Source organism: Thunnus thynnus, chromosome 23, assembly GCF_963924715.1.
Source record: "Thunnus thynnus chromosome 23, fThuThy2.1, whole genome shotgun sequence".
Classification (NCBI taxonomy): domain Eukaryota; kingdom Metazoa; phylum Chordata; class Actinopteri; order Scombriformes; family Scombridae; genus Thunnus; species Thunnus thynnus.
This window is the reverse complement of record NC_089539.1, coordinates 18,619,501-18,639,916: the sequence shown is the minus strand read 5'-3', so window position 1 is coordinate 18,639,916 and position 20,416 is coordinate 18,619,501.

Here is a 20,416-nt window from a genome sequence, read left to right as displayed (position 1 = left end):
AAGAGAGTGAGAAAGGTTAGAGGAGGATGAGAAGACGGTTTACTTTATTGGTGCAAATTATCAAGGACTCTGGAGTAAACTGGTGTTAGATCAAAGATTCTCAGTCAAGCGTGGCTCTCTTTGTCTCTAAATAAAAAGAAATTGAAATTGATTATGCCAAGTGAAGCAAGACAGTGCAAAGAATATTGGAAATTATTGCTGGTGAATGTAGGAAAAACTCAGTTGAAAAGGAGGGATGTCTTGCTGAGATGACCTCACATCCAAATAATACAGATGCAGCATTAAAAGACCTGGTCTGACATATGTTATCTACAGTGCTAAAATGGTTAGTGGACTATCCAGTAGTCCAGAGGTTCCCAATCTTTTTTACTTGTGACCTTTTGAAATGAAGTGATATCTGTATGGTCTTAAGGCAGATATGAGTTGAAAGCCAAAGAGAGATTTGTTTGTTTTATTGTTTTATCAGGTGAAGTTAAAAGTGTCAATATTTCACAAGACAAAAGAGAAAATTGGAGAAAAGTAAAAAATAAACTTGATAAACACATTCACCTTTTCTTCTTTTCTTTCTTATCCTTTTATTCACCTTGTGATCCCTCAGATTTATCTTGGGAGATCTTGTTCCCCATGCTGGGAAGCATTGAACTGACAAGAAAATTTATCACCAACAACTTTGATAACTTAATAGTTGTTTCAGTCATTTATCAAGCAAAAATGCAAAACTTTCAATGTTCCCAGCTTATCAGATTTAGACATATGCTGCTTTTCTCTAGTAAATTGAGTCTATTTGGACTTTTTGGATATAGTTGGTGGGTTTACTGTGGCTTTCAGCCCTGTAAATGGACACATATCTACCTTACTGCCAGATGAGAACAGTGATATTGGACGATTCTGATAAACCCAGGAAGTCTTGCTTTTTACAATAGCTGTGCATGGCAACATTATGGCTTAGATAAGGAACCTCAAACACGTGATCGCTGTTAGGGAAAGATCATGGTTGTGGTTAATAAAACGAATGGTTCAATATGGATGTAATTACCAGGGATATTGAGCTGCACAAACCCATTCTTGCACTTGTGCATTACTAGTGCATGCATGATCAAAACTCAAATTTGATCCTTTTCAGTTCACTTTCAAGTACAATTTGGCAAAGGCTCATTTTCCACAAAATATTACCTAAGCCTTTTTCCATTTACAGGGAAGTTAGGAATTACTTTACATTCAAGGCATGTTCGGCTGCAGCCTTGTTTTGCAAGATGTACACAGGCTAATTTTAGGAGGTATACGGTAAATCCCCCTGCCCAGAGCGGGATATATTGTACTGCGTATACACACCACTGCACCTCCGGCCTGGGCAAATGCCCATAGACGAAATAATTCACCAAATAATTGAAAAAATAATTTACAGTGTAACCAATGCTGAAAATATCTGCAACCACATGGCTAGCAATCTAAAAACTGAAATAACTACCTTTCACTCTAGTAATTGTAGCAGTGGCTGAACCTTTTTCAGGTGGTGCTGGAAAAAAACAATGCATTAATCTGCGCAAATGTGTATCCTCATTATGTTTTGCTTCCAGTGTCAAGAACACTGTGGGTTTTATGGCCAGGGTGAAGTTTAGCAATATGGACAGTGGCATTGTAATTGAAAAATGGCTGCTGTGAAGTGCTGGTGCTTGGCATTGCGTTTAAATCACTTGCTGTGATGAGGGTAATAAGAAACCAACGGAGGAAGAATGAGAGATGAGAACACCTTTTATTTTACACTAATTACACTGTAAATTTGAGTGGTAACATGAAGTATCACTGACCAAATCAAAAGGGAAATTATGTAGCACAATTAATTAGCAATCAGGGAGATGGTCAAGCTTTCTATTTTATATTTATGGGTAGATTTTAATACTATTGGATTTACCACCAGAAGGGTTTAATAGTCCATTGGGTCAGCAGGCCAATATTCTCTTCTGCATCACTAACTCGATTACTAAGTGGGTTTATACAGTAGAATTAGTAATGAGGAGAACCTCACAGGATATATATATATATTCAATACTGTATATCTCTTACAGTGAGAGGACTAATTTGAGTAACTAACATGTTACAGCATGTATTGCTCTAAACAGCGACTACTAATCTTTAATGTTCCCCAGAATGTAGGGGAATTAAGAGGTTGAAAGTTTAACTCACACGGATGACTTCTGATTTCTCACTAGGCCACAGAAACCTGATCTTACGTGTTATGCCTATGAATAGATTTGAAAAAAAAAAAAAAGGGTACTGCCCATGATTACAATCTCCCTGAGATACGGAAGGTGCACTGTAGGAGTCCATCAATGCTCTCTCACAGCTCATCAGAAGTCCCTGGGAGAGGGGAAAAAAAGGAGAGGCAGAAGTGTGGAGTGCTGACTGGCAAACAGCCAAATACTGACTGTGGCTAGGAAAAAAAAAAACAACAACTTTTTGGCAGACAAGATGGATGTAGCAGTTGGATGACACTGTCAATGTCTGAAAGCTGGTAAAAGTGCTGTACATATTAAAGAGTAATGATGTTTAAATGTTAATTAGTAAGTGAGAAAGACAAAAATGCTTTACTAATTTCCCACTGGGAGTTTAGAGGTTTAGGGGTTTATTGGGTTTTATTAGGGTTTAAAAATATTTTAAATTACTTTGTTTATTTTCAAATGTTAAAATATTTTTTGAAGCCTTTGTGAAAATCATAAGAAACCCCCTTTATTGCTCTCTTCTGGCTCGATCCAGACGCTTCAAAACTCCACTTATCGCAATATACATAAGCAAAAGTAAATCACATCTTCGTAAACAAACCTCTTTAGCAGTTTAAAATGTGACGCTTTAGGCATCTGTTTTGTTAGACCAAAATTATGCATGCAGCTGTTTTTCCTAGTGGATTGGGGGAAAGGATTGGTGGAAACCAACAGCCCTGATGGGTTTTCTGTGGCAAAAAGAGTGGAGGGATGTTTTTTTTATGAGTGAACTCTGTGTGTCCTATGTGTTCCCAGGATGTTATTATCTCAAACGCTTCTAACATTTATCACTCTATAAATTTGGAAGGTAGAATACCAAGATGTAACCAAGTATCCACAGTGGATCTGGTGTGAGTAATCACACTTTGACAATGCACAATGTCACTTAAATTAGAAACTGCTAATGGAAAAGATACCTGTCATCTTCACAGGGAGTTGTTGTTGTTGATTTTGGAGAGGTCTATGTGGGTTTGTCTCAGACAGTTAAAGTGAGGATAATATCATGAAATGTGCAGAATTTGCAGTTTGATGTGTCGATGTGTGGCTTGCACACGCAGGCAGAAGGTTTGCGAACGTGGTGAACCTTGACAACGAAGCTGCAATTCCCTGCTGGATTGGCGATGACACTTCCCCTCCTGTGGCTCTCCAACCAGTGTGGCACATGGTGTTATGAAATGTGACACCCAGAGGATCAAGTGAAGGAACCTCCACGCCACACACTGGGTTTGGTTTTATTTTTGTTTTCTCTATATTTGAAAATGCATGCTTTTTTTATTCTTGATTAGGAGACCAGTCATGTGTGCACAAACCACACCCATGGGAGATGTGGGATTGGAGATCACCCTTCCTGCCCAGCTGCCAGCTGGGCTCAGTTATTGAAATTATCTCATTGGTGTGTTGCTTGATGTCCTTCTTTATAAAGGCAGCCCAGAACAACAGGTGAAAGAAAAACAAAACAAAAAAACAAGTGTCAACATGAAGTAGAGAGGAGCAATGGACCATCACTGAGGGAGCTGGCCTAGATCAAGAGCACCACATGTACAAAGGAAAGTAAGCCCTGGTGGTTGACAGTTGTAGCCTAGCCTAGCATGTTTTTTTTAAGTAATTTGACTTTTAATGGAAGTATTACTTTCTTTTAGCAAAAACTGAAAGGAATTAACCTGTGGATGAATAGACTGGGAATGTGCAACAGACTATTTATCTCTGATGAACAGACATTGTAGGAGGAAGACCAAAGAAGGAAGTCCAACTGCTTCAAGTCAGGAGGTGGCGAACCTGGCTGGAGCAGTCAGCAGCATGCACTATCAGAAGCTAGAGTGGAGGTTCTTCCACCATAACCCTAATACTAACCCTAACCCCTTACCCCTAACCCTATTCCAAGGCCTGTCGAGATGGATGGAAATTATTTTCAGAAATACAGACCATGACTGGACAAAAATGAACTTTGGGCCTGTTCTTTTGATTAACCCACCCCTCTGTGTCTAGAGCCAGTCCAATCCAGCCTGCAGTGTCCATGGGCCCTTGAGCACAAGCCTGAACTTCAACCCTCATTCTCTGTCGATAATTGTGTCCCCAAAAGAAAATAAACTGTTGTTCAGACCTGCCTTCAGAGTTGGTGAAGTGGTTTCTAACCTGGTCACTATTAGCACTCCTTTTTTTACACTGCACAGCAGCTATTTTTTGTAAAAATGGCAGGTCACCAAAATACCAAACAGGTGCAGGTGAGAAAAAAAGAACAGCACTCAATGGTAAACAGACACAGCTAGCAAATACATAGCTGGTGACTGTAGTGGAGAAGCAGTTAAAGAGCCAGATATTTTCCTCAGGAGTTGGTACAGAGAGAGCAAATATTGGACTTACATTCACCAAGAGTCCAGACACCTACTGCAAATGAATAATGTTCTCTGTAACTAATGGACATGTAAATAAGAAACTAGTCCCTTACTAGTTTGCCATATCAACTTAAAAGGTGGTAACATGTCAATGTTGTATTCACAACTTGTTTCTGCTGTTGCCAAGAGAACCTTATTTTTGTTTTTTGTTTTCCAAGATCTTTCTGAAGCTGTTTCACACCACCCACAATTTATTTAAAGATCCCCTCCAGACAGGGATGTATAAAAATACTCTGCAAAAACACATTTTTGAGTAGAGGAGGACTTTACATTTTTATCAGCTGAACAGCTCCTCCATTTCATTTGTGCATTGCATCTTGGAAGAACAGTGTCCATCGACAGCACGCTCAAGCCATATTTAGTAAGCATGATTTCTGGTTTGAGTATAATTTGTTTTGTCACTTTTCCAGTGGGAACAGATACTGAAAATCTGTTTATGATTAGTATGCAAGTGATATATATCAAAAATACTGAGAATACAGATGGACAGAGAAATGAACAGGCAGCGGGAGTGGTTTGAAATGTCTTGTGTATATTTGATGTTTTTTTTGTTCCCCACCACTGAAAACCTTTCAAGTGCATCATATCTGATAAGAATTCAAGCTGACTACAGCTGCTGTTTTGTATGAAGGAGTTAAACAACCACCTTTCAAGCCTACTGCAGATAAAAATTGGGTGGATTATTGCTGTAAGATCGCTGATACCCAATTTACTTCTGGAGACAAGCCAGGTGCTGAGAGTTATCTACCGGATTGATGTTGAAAGATAGAAAACAGCTGCACATCCTGCCTGCCGTTTTGAGGAAGTTACTGTTGATTGCGAAGAAGTCATGAATATTTAAGCAATTATAATGAGCGGCTTACTTTTGTGGGGCACTTACTGGCCTCTAAGTTATAGACGAGCAGTCGAAAGGTTGAAGCCAATGTGAGAGCTCAAGAGAAAGTCGTAACTCTTGCAGCAAGTTAATTGGTGGCGCCTGTTGTCTCTTGATATGTTTCCAGCACTTATGCTTCCATTGCTCCTTTTCTCCTTTCTGTCATCAATGTCTTCTTTTTCCTCATTTTACTTCACTGTTCCTCTCCCTCCCCCTTCTTGTGCATCTTTCTTGGCCTTTTCCTGTTTTCTTCTTCTTCTCTTTCATGCTCACCCATAACGCGCAAGCTGGGAAACAGTAACAACCTCTGCCGTCATAAAAACAGGAACATTGGCTCTTAATGAGCTTGTGTAGTGACTCTTAAAGCGGCAAGAGGAGGCTTCCCATATATCAATGTTTAAAATGGTTGTAAACTTATACAAGAGTTTTGTTTGCTCTGGAACCAGCGGGGGAGATAACAAGACACACACTGACATTGTGCTTACTCAGCAAACTGCTCACAGGAAAAAAAATCAAGTCAGTCAATACTTGTGACACTTGGAAGAGGTAACACAGATCGATGAAGTTCACACTTGTATTGGCACCACAAAACAGTAGACATCCCTGAAAGCATGCTTAGACGCCTTTTCTGAGCCAAACAAGCCTATATTATTCCTTGAATACATGTTTTCTGCAATGCCGGTCAGCATACATTATTCATTATATTTAAAGAAATAAACGTTTGAAGCTGTTTGCTAAGGTGCCGTCGCATTTTATCATTCATTATTTCCCATGTTTGTTTTGTTTTGTTTTGTTTTGTTTTGTATTGAATTCAGAAATGATTAAAAAAAAAAAGAATCCAACCTTTTACAGTCGAGCTGTCAAGAAATCTACAGCATCTGTATCCAACCAGGACACCAGCTCTCCTAATTAAATGCTACGTATTTACAGCTCAGTGTGTTGTGGTTTGTTGTCATAATATCATGTTTCCACCAACTCCTGAGGGAAGTATCTGGCTCTTTTGCTGCTAAATGTTCACCAGCTACTTGGGAGCGAGGTTGATAAGAGCAGTGAGACTAAACCAAAGAAGGCAAGCCATTAAACAAAAACACTGAGCAGCTGAAAGACGCTAAAATGCTCCATACAGCCGTGGGAAACTGCAACGTGGGATGATTTGTCATACTTTTTTGATATTATACACCAGCTGTTTTGTCCTCCCTTCAACACAGAACACACACATCATTAGATCATTAGATACAAAATGTGCCAATTTCCTTATCTACAGCTGATGATGTTTCTATGTATTACACAGATAATTGTGACATTTAGACGGTCCCAGTTGGCAGTTGATATTTGCAGAACATCTGCAGTGAGTTAGAGTAGCAGAACTATTAGCAGAACACACACACACTCTTTTAAGAAAGTCCTAAATGGAAGATTTACGAGGGGCTCCCCGGCAGGATGTTGCTTAATCATTTTCCAGATTCAAATATTGGTCTTTTTGTATTTGTGTGTGTATTGGAGTGTGGGAGAATGAAACTCTATAAAGCTCTTTAATTAAGTGAAGTAAGTAATGCAATTTTGGTCTGCGGTCAAGATGGTAAAACTAGGAAAATAAGACCCACAATAACTGGACATATTTGGTAAATTACTAAAATCATCTTAAGCATAATTGTCTGAAGCTTTATTTGCTCCCCAGTGTTGTGAAACAGTTTTACAGTAAATTGCTTTTATTTGTGACCTTCTGTCCTACTATTCACCAGAGTATTTTTGTAACCGTGTCAAAAAGAGGTAACGGGGTCATCGGTGTGTTTGTTTGCATGCTGGTTCTGTTTGCATGCTGTGTTGCTCTAAGTGTATGTGTTGTGTGTGCCCATGTTTGTTTACTGTAGATTGTCCAATTTCAAATTAGCCATTCAGTTTCTCAACACTTGATAACAAGCCAACTTAACTGGGGTTTTAAAAAATAGCCTTTCTTTTGTCAGAGATAATAAAATTAAATATGCAGCTGTTACCGCCATAAACCATCCACACTCGGTGATTTATTTAGTTTATGTGCAGCATGTCAATGCACAGACCCTCCACCCTCCATATTTTACCCTCCAGCTGACTCAGTGAGCAGCATGTTACCTCACACAATGTGTTATATTACACTGCTTTCATTTGAATTCAGTCCAGGGAGACTGTTAGCCTGCAGTGTTTCCACCTGAGAGTTATTAAAGGACCAGTTTGCTAATTTTCAACCTTATCTCTGTCTATCCAAATGAGGGATATAGTATGAAAAACAACAACCATTTCTTTTAATGTTCTCTGTGTCTCTGGGGCACAGCTGCAAAATCTGTTGTTCTTCATGCACCAGCACCATCATTTGACGTTTGTAACGTAGCTGGGTGTAAGGAAGAACTACAGCAGTGCTGCTTTCTATAGTGGTGCGTCAAGGATGGTCAAAGGTGTGTCTCCCAAAATTCTCCGCCTACCATGTTATGCTAGTGAATGAGAAAAGCAGACACTAAAATATCATACTACTAAATACTTTAAAATATCAATATATTTGGAAGTTTCATGATGCAAGGCTGAGACCAAAATTGCATTATGTAATTCAATTAACTAAAGAATGAATTTGTTTTCTGACAGAATACTATATTGGACTTTAACTCTGAACAACAGCAACTGTGTTACCTGTAATGCAGCTGCATAAAGCTTTGACCACAATCCAGTCCAGCTCCTCATCAGCCAAAATGATAAAAGAAACAGCATTTGGTTGCAGTTTTTCACCCCTTCACCCACAATTGTTTTCCAAAAAAAGCTGAGATTGAGACGGCAGACTCTGAGGCTGTCCGCTAACAGTTCTGGCAGCATTCAGGCTTGCGTAACGTTCAAGCTCTTGGTAAGTTTGCATTGGTTAACATAACTTACTCCAGCGTGCCGTTTGTTTTATGATCCTTGCACACTGGTATGATATATATCCAGACTGATGAGGAAATACGTTTTGTAAATGAAAGTAAGCCTCAGTAAAGAGATATAACTGCTCGCTAACTTTGTCTTTGCTAATGGCCGCTCTGCTGGCCTTTAACACATCATCAGTAGAGTCAGTCAGTCTGATTGGACTGGAAGCGTGTAATGCATTCTGTTTGTTGTAGGATTCTCCCTCAAGAGCAGTATGGGGAACCTACAGCCTTTATCTCAGTTTCCTCTAGTTATACGGCACCAATTTAAAAAATAATTGCACATTTCTACTGCATAGGTTACCTAGTCAGTCAGCTCGAAAAGGGGAAACCCTTCTCTTGTTCAATAACTAATATGCCTGATAACTGTCTTTCTCTCTCTCTCTCATATGAGACTAAATTTGTGTCATAATAATTGAACAAAAGCTCCCAAAAATCACACAAACAAAAAAAGATTGGGATATCTCTTTTGCGGTCACTGCTGAATTTTTCATTTTCTGTTCTGACACAAGCAAACAACAAATGTAACGTTATTGCATCACATTCTTTAAATTCATATATATTCATATACCTAAGAAAAGACTCTTACCTTCTATTACCAGTTGTGAGAAACAGAACAAGTTGGCTGGGGAAATAATTTAAGTCATACCACTTTACGCACCTGAACCATTGACCTGTCCCTCCAAGAGTACTTGACCAATGAGGACGCAGCCCTGTAACACCCACCCACATGAGAGCTTTGTGTCAGAACTGTACCTGAAGAATAAAGAACTGAAACTGAAAAATTCAGCGGCGAAACAGAAAAAAATGGTTGCAAAGCCCTATCAGTGAAAGAAAGTGATAATATTGTAATCAAATGTATTACTTTTGTATAGTTTTATTGTGAGTTTTTCCTTTGGGGTCAATTTTTTGTTTTCAATTTATTTTTATTCACTCTCAATGTATGTTTTTTGTTGGATTCTTGGGAGATTTTGTCCAGTTAGACACAAATTTAATGACATACTCTTGGTTGACACACAAAGCATTTCTGTACATCCCATTGTATAATTCTAATTGTTCTTCATCTCCCATGCTGCCTCTAGATCATGAAAAAGACGCGTATTATCATTAATATTACTATTTTACCACCACATAAAAAGACTGTGAGATAATTCAACACATTTTATCTGACTTGTGGATTGCTTCTGTACATTTCCCCTGTGAGATACAGTAAAACCCTGAAAGCTCATCTTGCTCATGGTTTCTTCAATAAATACTGATTTCCAGTAACAGGCTTCCAAATGCCAATTTTCTACTTCTCACACTTTGCTACTTTGGTGTTTTGATTTTTTTTTTTTCTGCCAAGCCATGAAAGCTGCAGAGAAGCAGTCAACAGCCAGTCTTATCTAATTTCAATGTGCAGAACTCTCACTTTCTTCTGCACACCCACTCATCATACCTCACAGGTCTCGTTTAACAAGTTTTAAAGGAAAATTGTTGTGATCCACAGAGACTATTAGCTTCTCAACAAAGCCTTCGGCAGTACGGTGGTCCCATCTGCAATCATGCATCTCTATACTTAGACATATCTTGCTTTCCAGAGCCAAGTCCTACACAGTAATTAAAAAATGTACAGTAGACTCATTTAAACATATCCATCAAAGGCATTTCCGGGAACACTGTACCTACACCTGCTGAAGTCGATCCTCTTACAAGAAACAACACCAGTTTACATTTAGAGTCTGTGACATTGGTCCAAATCCAGGTATGATTTGCATTAACCCAAAACCTCTTACTTATCATTGAGGAACTAAACCAACAGTTCTGGGTTGATGAGGACAGGTTGACACCATTGGTGACAGACCTGCTGTACTGTGATTGTAGAGGACAACATTTAAGCTCCACAACCACATACTTTTTACATTTTTTATTGAAAAGTTGAGGCAAGAGGCTTTCAACTGTTGAAGATAAAACTCTGACAGCCAACACTGTCATTCAGTATTCACATTTTGATAGTGGCACCAAATTATAATTTTGCAAAGAATGCAAAGCCTATGTCCTTTGTTTTCACAGATGTGCATCAACGCCCCGACCACTGACCAATGAGATCACTGGAAAAAAGGAGTAATCATTCCTACGGGATCCCGACAAGGACAAAAGTCCTGAATTTACAATAAAGTGACAAGTAAAAAAGAGCAATATATATTTTTATAGGTCAGTGGAAACATTTTATTGTTCCAGGCTTTCTATTTCCACTCTGGTTCGATCGTTGACGTCACTAAACACAAAACATGATGATGATTTTAGCGGCATTTTAATTGTGCAAAGTTGATTTTATCCCCAGAGTGATAGATGACAGTGTGGATCAATTTACTCTCTGATTCCATCACTGCAGCTCAGAATAACATGAGACAACTGTGTGATGATAACTGGAAATAAAAATGAAAGATTGTCTTTTATTAGAAAAATAATCCACACACTGTTAATTGGCTCCCATGATTATAAATGCAACATTTGGGTCAGATAGACCTCATCAGTCATTAACTATTGTTCCACTCTTTGCTTCAGTAGAAGAAACAGTCTGGTATTACTTTTAAGTTCTTTTATGTGACTTTATTCATGGTTCTGATGATGTTGCTCGTAATTAACAACCCCGCCTCTTCCATGTGAACACGCTCATAGCTGGATAGCAAAACACAGAGTTGACTGAGCTAGATGATAGCCAGCTTTGTAGTACTGGTTATCTTGGCGGCCAAAGTTACTCTCAGTGAAGCCAGCTAATGAAAAGATATCCCGGGTATGTTGAACTTTCTTTGTAGTACAGACCCCAGATGACACCCAAACATATCATAATTCAATTGTGAAGCCAAACCAATAATAAACAACAACAAAAAAAATAGCTTCATGCAAATCAGGTTGAAATTTCCCCTAAAGCTCTGTGATGATTTGATTGAATAAGACAAAGAAACAAGGATGCAGTGGAAGGCCAGGAGGCTTGGATTTCATCGAGTGTAGACACAAGTCTGTGGAGGAGAACATTATTACTGCAGTTCCTGAAATATGTATTTTGTATGGTCCATTGCCTCCAAGAAAACTAATACTAGCATATTTTTAGTAAACCAGCTTAACTTTTTCTAGATGAAAGATCCCAAGTTATGTGAGGAAAAGTCGACTGTAGTGCTGCTACAACTGACGGAGGGGATTGAGACTTGAGCCTGCTGAATCCGTTCCTCTTCCCCCACCTTGTTCTTTCCCTCCCTTATTCTCTCTTGTAGTTTGTATAGCAATAAGAATGCACAGAGTAATTATGAGCAAGATTCAGAGTTTTTACATCAATAGCGCTGCTGGGATGTATAAAAAGGTAAACAGCAGCATGTTTGCCTGATTAAAATTCCTTTGGTCTCCACTTTCCAGACTTCTAATGCATCAGTTCCAGAGGTTGTTGTTTCATATGAAAAAAAAAACAAGGCAACCACCCAAAGTCATTCCAGTAAAAAATGTCATTCTTGTAGTGAATGGCATGTAAACTGTGGGGAAATTAAATATTCAGTTTTGTTATTTGTGGTATCGAAGGAAAGTGTTCACAATTAGTTGTTAGGCAAACTGTTATAGTTTGCAATTCAGATTAACATAACTTCATCAAAGGTTAGTATGTTGTATTTAATTTTGGTGGCAGTTTTAGCTGTCATACTTTTAGTATACTACTAGTCATACTTTTTTTTTCTAACCAAGGAACATCAGTGATGAAATATCAAGAAAAATACAGGAGAGATGATCAAACACAAACCAAACTCCACATACAGAATCCGATCAAACATCCATGTCTTCAAAACAAAAAGAAGATAGAAGATAAAGAACATTAAATAGTTTTATCACACTGGGAGCCAATGAGCATTTGAATCTGTCTGAAATAATGAAACAGTGCCTGTGTTGGATCTTACAGTTGGGATTAAGGTGGTCTCAAATCTCAGTTTTTGTGATTACACCCAAAATTTCAGTATCCTTAAGGTTTTTTCCCAGTTTAGCATCCCCCGGTTTTGGTTTGGCTTCCTATTAAGTAAATAAAATCATAACTGAGAATCTTCTATCAGGACTGCATTGTTTCTGCATGTATCATGTTTGCTGCTATCCTGTCAAAAACAATATATATTGTTGGGAAACACATTACTGAACTGATCCGTTTTATTTTCATGTACAATACACACATACTGTAATGCACGTACACAAACACATGACATTTAGTAATTGCTGTTTAACCACTCGTACTGGCCTGGGACCATCACATTTCCAGCAAATCTCACCTCCTCTAACAGTAGCATCCTATGGGTCACCAGCCTTCTCATACCCAATGCTCTAAATGCATTAACATTGTTCCAAACCATTAAACGAATTTTCACACAGCACAGTACAGAAGCAGAGTACACAATGTAAGACATGATTCAATTACTTGGAGACATTCCGCGTGGGGCAATATTTTCATATCAGGCCAGAGTTTCCCTGTGGCTCACCGTCTGTCACGAGGGTGGATAATATCACATTAATGCATTTCAACATTTACCATGATGGCCTCATTGTGCTGCAGCTACTCAGCGTGAAGGACAATAAAAAATAAAAAAAAAAGCGAGGGAACACACATGTGCATATCAAGCAGCTGTGATTGAATCCCCAACAGCTGAAGCTCACTGGCGTCTGCGGCAGGGAATAAAAAAAAAAAAAAAGAGTAGAGGAGTCGATTTAAGTGCTTTAACTCTCACTTATTCTCCCTGAGCTCGGGGAAAAAACTGATCCCAGTCAATGTTTATAATTTATATTTCCACCTACCAGTGATTCTCTCAAAGGCCTGCAGTGAAACCCAGCCTCAGCACATCTAAATGAATTTTCATAAAAGACTAAATGAGGATCTGTTATTAAATTAAATGCTGTAAGAGTTGTTCTCCCTCGTGTTCGACACTAGTTTGGGTACATTTTTACATCGTATTTTAGCAGTTTTAGCACAACAAGCATCATTATACTTACTTTAGGAGTTTCCGTATCACACTGGGTAATTGCGAACGCAACTTTTGTCTATATCTTCCTTAAATGAAGTTCGGGATGGTGATGGTTGTTCTTCTCCTCTTCTCAGCAGCAGGGATGTACAAAGAGGGCTGATGGGAATCCACTCATGCATATTGTCCTGTTGTGACAGCTGCTATCACAGGCGCAGGCGAACAGCAGAAGCAGTGATTAAGGCACAAGGTTTGAGGTGATGATTAATAGTGTGTACTTTTTGTTCTGTGCATGAAAAATACAAATACATAGTTTTATTATTATTAAAGAATAATGAAAACAAAAGATAAAAAGTATTTCTTATTTCTAATAAAAGCAGACACAAGAAACTAATTTGTCTTTTTTTTTTATTAATTGGATTTTACTGGTTGTGTCTTAAAGCAGAAAAATGTGCCACCAAGCGTAGTACAGAACAGGTGTAGAAAGTACTGACACATGTTATTAATAAAAATTAGATTTCAGATGCTATTAGAGCAGACAAGTGTAAAGTAGTTCAGGTTTCTGATATATCACAAATATCTGTGGAATCAATTAGTCAGCTCATTTAAAACTAGTGATTAGTCTGAACATTGTTAACACGTTGTGACTTTGCACAATGATAAAGAGGTGATTTCCTCTAAAAACAAAATGCAGAAGGTAAAGAGAAGCACACTGGTTCGCTTAACAGATACCGCCCAAAAGAGCTTTATTATCGTTCCATATCTCTCTACTTTCTTTCTTTTCTATTCTACCCAAATTACCCAGTTCTGGATGATTTATGTGTCCTGTCAACTAAAATGTAACCAACAGTTAGCTTTATTTTGTTCTCTGTATAAACTTTCTTCTTCCACCTCATACCATAGCTGCAGTTCAAAGATTTTAGGCATCTCACCTTATATTTATAAGACTAGTGTCTGAAACAAAGAACTGGAAAGCAATGAAAGAATGAGCTTTAAGGTTTTATTGATTAGAGTGCTAAATCTCTGACAACCTGTGGCCCTCATCTTGTTGTGGCTCCTGAAATGCCACAGCGAATTTCTTTACAATGTGCCATAAATGAATTGCTCATGAGTGAATACAGGCTGCTGGCAGTTGAGATTATGTGTGTATGAGGGTGAGACAGGTTTAATGTATTTATTGTTTTTAATAAATTGAGTTGATTTGAAAGGGCAATCTATAATGCTGTAGATGTTCCCTTTTATATTATTTGTATGTCAATACATACCAACCATGTAGAGTTCCATTTAAAAGACTGATGTTACTGTGAAGCGTACATGTGGGGAATGTAAGGACCCTCGTGTACACATGTCCATACCAGACTGCCCTGTGCAAAGAATCGATATTGAGTTTCACTCAGCTAGACGTGAAAACGTGATAATGTTTTGGATCACTTCTCTTGATCACTTGGTTGGCAAATTATGAGGCCACAAGAATCGGAAGCAGCTTACATTGATCTGTGAAGTCTTGCCCCGGGGTTACTTGTAATCTCTCTGCCAGGAGCACCTAGGTCCGCTCAATAGGGCTTGCAGGCTCAGCAATCAAATTATACAGATGCTGCCTCAGTGGGATAAATACTGTAGCACAGTGGAGATGTGTGATACATGGAGTAGGTACTGTGTTAAAAGGGGAACATTCCCATCTGAAATAGAATTGTCATGATATCCATAACATGGGTTAATCTGTACCTACAAAGGCAAATAGTATCTAATCTTCACCAAGCAGCAAATTCAGTGTCTCTTCTATAGTAAATGGATTGACCTTGTGCACTAATAAAGTGTTTGTTTGAGCTTTTAAATCAAAATGACCTTCATTTTCATTATATGGGAACAGTTACGAATCATAAACTGCAACCATATCCTATAAAAAAGGTAGAGTCGGTGTGTCTGCAGTCACTGTCCTTTGCACAGTAAATGCTCAATGCATTTGTGTCTTTATTACATCTTTAGGAAATTCCCAGCTCTCTTGTACACAACATATGGAAAGACCAATCACGACCATCAGTGATCTTTGCAGACAAAATATTTCTTACAATCTTCAAACTGTAAGACTTAAATGTCCTTGTTGTGGTTCCAAAGTGCCAGGCTTAATATAAGCAAAGAATGATCTATAATGATGCAAGCACTGGGTACAGTGACATTTCAGACTACGCTTTTTGAGTTAAATTTAGAAATGTATTCATTCTGAAGGCAATCTCAGAACCCATCAGCTAATCATGCATGATTAGTCTCTGGGGGGAATGGGCAATGCAATGGGACTGCAGTGCAATGATGAAGAGTAATCACTTTTTACACCCACACATACAGTAAAAAAAACCAAATGAAGGGTAGAAACACATGTATAACTACATATTTGGTGTATCAGCTGCACATACTCTTGTGGGTTTGTTTGCTGAGAAATGAAAATCTGAATTTCTGAACATAAAAACGACATGAGTCTCCCATACTGTCACCAGACATTCTAATGTCACAGGCCATGAATTCTGCACACTGTGTTTTATGGTTATTGAGGTAGTTACACCACTGAGGAAGGGAGGAGACATGGATAAAAAGACTTGTGCAAAGAGATGCTCACTGGACACATCATTTACAAACTGAATATCCCAAGGGTTTGATAGAAGAGTATGCATTGCCATGCTTTACTGGTAATGTCTTTAATTTAAACATTGTGTTTTTAAGGATTGTATTTGTGTAAATAAATGTGTTTATTGTAGTTTTTGTTGCGCATACTTTAACATAGAACCTGGCTGACCTACACTGATGTGATTGTTCTGGAAGTCCAAGGACTGTTATGCATGTCAAGAATATATACTATGTCATTATAGAACTGAGCATTGCGCATGTTCATAATATAGCAACAGTCGAATTGTGATAACAGATTAAAGGTAAATGCAAGGTTAAAAGGGTGAGTTCATAGCAGGTGCATAAAACAACCTATTAATGACGCTGTCAGCAGATATAGACGGACACTTTTCCAGAGTCCAGAGACAAAAAACTGCAGAAGGCAGCTTAACCACAGATCTTTGTCACAACATAGTGAGGCTCAAGTCCCTGAATAGACTTATTGACATGTAAGACTAACTGTAATCCAGTGCAAAGACTTTGGAACAAGGCCAGTATGAGCTCTTTTCTTTGCTCCAGTTAAAACTCAGGGGCAGCATTATCTATGAGCTGTAACTGATTTAGCCAAATTTTTGGAGAGACCTGAGAGAGAGGCATTGTAGTAGTCGAACCATCTTACATAAAGGTATACACAAGCTTATTTTTGGGAGAAAGAAAGGATGCTGAATACTGCTCTTGATGTGTTCCTTATGTGAGGGGGGACCCAAAAATTCCTGGAAGTCATTGATAGCAAGGGAGAAGGGTGTGGATGTGCCGCTAGGTATTGTATGCCTCCAGCTTGGTGAAACTAAAACTATGACTGACAGGGAGAAGATCTGCCACCGTGGGAAAGGAAATCCAGGAAGAATTGAAGAAGAATTTGGATGCTGTGACAAAAGATGACTACAGGAAATGTTTCCAAGAATGGTAGAAGCACTGGGACAAGTGTATTGCATCTCAGAGAGAGTACTTTGAAGGGGATTGGAAAGGTACTACTGAAAGATTTATTATGACAGGTTTTTTTAATGTTTTTTTTTTACAATTCTGGGAATTTCTGGGTCCCCTTTCGTATAAAACTAGAATGTTAGATACGCCTTGGTTTAATGATAGTGTAGTAAATTGTAGTACAGTTTCTGTGGTAGATTATTAGAAGCAGTTTCTGCCTTGAAAGATATGTTCATTGTCCTAAAATGGGGATAAGATCATCAGGAGAGACAGCTCTATACAATTAGGTGTCGTCTGCATAACAATGAAAGTTAATATTGTAACATGTGAAGTTGAAAAATAGTGAAACTAGAATTGAGCATTGTGGCAGTCCATTGGGAATGTTCATCCTGTTGGTGAGAAGTTTTAGTTTGAGACAGAAATGTTATGATAAGTGATGTCATTGATTGAAATCTAAGGCTGCACGTCAGCCCAGAAGTACAAGAAAGGGGTTTACATGTATGTATAGTCTATGATCATTCACAACATTTACCAGAACAGTTTTGGTGCTGCATTGTTCTGAAACCACACTTTTTTTTAAAAAAGTTTTTTGTTTAAAGTAGTCTGTCAACGGTGAAGTTTGTAGCTTTTTTCACTGCATTTCATGTCCTCTCTTTGAAAAATAAGAGAGAAGAGAGAAGAGTTTCAATGCACACAAACAGATTCTGTTCCTGTCGTCAGGACTGTACACTCCATGGGAAATGTGTGAGCTACTATGTTGTTTCAGTTGTCAGCCACCAGCCTCACTCTACGTTAATGTAATTGATTTATTACAGCAGACACAGTCACACAGGATGCTGGGGACCCACATGAGTGTTAAACACCTTAGCTTTTCTCTCAACCAGCTGTTTCAAATTACTTGGATCTCCCTGTGTTCTTTAATGGAACAGCAATAAAATATTCATGAAAGTTAATAAAGCTTGCTCTGATTAAGTCATAATTAAATTCGCTGGCTTGTTTGTGTAAACTTGAGTGACTGCAAACTTAAAGGATACATTTATGACTTACAACTGATGTTTGGATTATTCATAGGTATGAGTTCAGTCAGAAAAGGCACTTGGGACTAGAAGTGACAGGAACAAGAAAATGTATTTAACAAGCATAAAAGGAAGCTGGCTGATAGAGGTTTAGTACTGGCCCCGTCTCCTGGATACCACAACAAATGAGGGCCTTTATGCTGGTGGTGTGGTGTAGGAGGGTCAAACAAGGACAAACTGCAACAGAAGTATATAATAGTGGCAATTACCGCAGCTTGACGTGGAAACCAATGTGGAAGTTCCTTAAAGGGTAATGCAACCGACGGCCGCTACATGCTGGCTCTAATTGATTCATATTCAAAAAGCATCAATTTCTCGCTAGAAAAACTAAGTCAATAATGATCTCAATTGCTAAATTCAGGCCCTCTGATATGTGTGCCAGTGGTCATTTTGGAAATTATTGCTCCATTAATAAAATTTTGAGACTTATATTAGCTTTGAGGTCTGCCGTGCTGGCGTTGATTGACAGCTGTGATTGACAGTTTGCTCACCTGCTTCTGTCCCTGTCACCAGGATTTGCAGTCAGACTATTGTCGTAATATTTCTGTAAGTTTAATGTTACTTGACTATAATACCTGTCCTTTAAGCACAATTTAGCTAGAGTAGCTAACATTAGCTACTGTAAGCTAGTGTTCCCTGTAAGCTAGCGTTCGCTTCGGTCCGAGGTAGCAAGGCGTGTTTCCAGAGCATGAAAGGCAACGCCGCGCACTCCTCATTTGGAAGGTCCTGGCCTCAAACAGAAAAGATGACATCGACCACAGGCTGAAACTCAGTGCTTCAAACCAGCTCCAATATAAACCGATAGTTGACGTCACACCTCACTATGTCCATCTTGGCTGATTGGCTAAGAGCGGGCCCACCGAGTTATACTAACATAATCACAAGACAGAGATATATGAGGAGAGTGTGCTGGTAGAGGCAGGTGAGGGAAGTATCTTCCTGCTTGAATTTATGTTAAGAGCTTAATTTATCCATGATTCCGGGCTGACTTGCTTGCACATCACAAATATACGACAATAGATTCATTAAGAAAGCTGTCTAGAGTAAAGATGACAAATAACATAATCTAAAATGACAAAGACAATGGAATTGAAGCAGAAAGACGTAGTCTGAAAGATGTTGCCACTCGCAGTTGACAAATGAATGCAATGCGAGAGAAATGTCAGAAATGATGACAAACAAAGCACAAGGCGCACAAGGCGCTTAGGGAAATTATGGCAACGGCAAAGAAAGGGAAAACAGTTCGGGTGTAATGGAATTGTCACAGGCTCACATCATTGATTTAATGCATGCAGTTTCATTCGTCTCATTCAAAGCTAATAAGCAATGAATAAAAGGCCCAGTCATGACTAAATATCAAGAGGGCAAAGAGGTGACGGGAATGAAGATGCGCTGGCCCACTGGTTGGAGGTGAAGGGGTGGAGAAGGGTCCGCCTTCTCACAAAGCAGTATTGTGTGTGTACTATTGTATACCTATCATATAATCTACTTTCCTTGCTTCACTCTCTTCTCTCCTTTTATGTCTTCATTTCAGAGTATATTTTAAAAGCATGCAAACACATTAGGCGATACGCTGGATTGGGTTTAATTTGTGTCCCATCTGTTCCTCTTTTGAATTCGAATATTTTTTGTCTTTGATTGAATATGCCGTTTTATCCCCAGTCTCTTACATTTTAATTATCCCCACCCTCTACTTTTTCCTCAGCACTATACCGGAATGTATCCTGTAAAGCTGCACTCGTTGAGGCCTTGAAAGTTCTTTAGTACTGTATTGGCTGTTGAAACAACTGCAGCCCAAAGGGAGCAGGCACTATCATTAGGCCATAAAACAGATTTTACACATCAACTGCTTCTGCCCTCTCAGAGTTAACTCTTGATTCTTCACATCAGTATTCTAGCAACGATTAGATTCTGCAGACTTCACTGAACAATATGGCTGTGTTTTTGCAGTAATCAGTCAGTCCCCTGTCACCTGAACTACAATGGCTGCAGCCACATTCCTTCTGAAGGCATCCAAGGAATGAAGTTCCAGTCGCTAATACTTCAGCCAGAGCACCATGCGTCCCTGAGATCAATGGCTTCTGAGTTATGACTTAAGAGCAGTGACAAACCGAGGAGCTGGATTTTTTTCTCCATGCTTGCCAGTCTCATCTACACTCCCTGCCAATACAGAAGTTCTTCTCTACAATGCCCTGGGCTCTGTTTTGTTTTCTTTTAAAACTGTGTGTGTGTGCAGGCAGAGAGGTTCAAGGGGGCGTTTGAGGATGCAATACAATTCTCTAAGCATACATCCACAGTTTTCTGTCTGCTCCTCTATTGTGCAAAAATGCTGGGAGGTTTTAGAC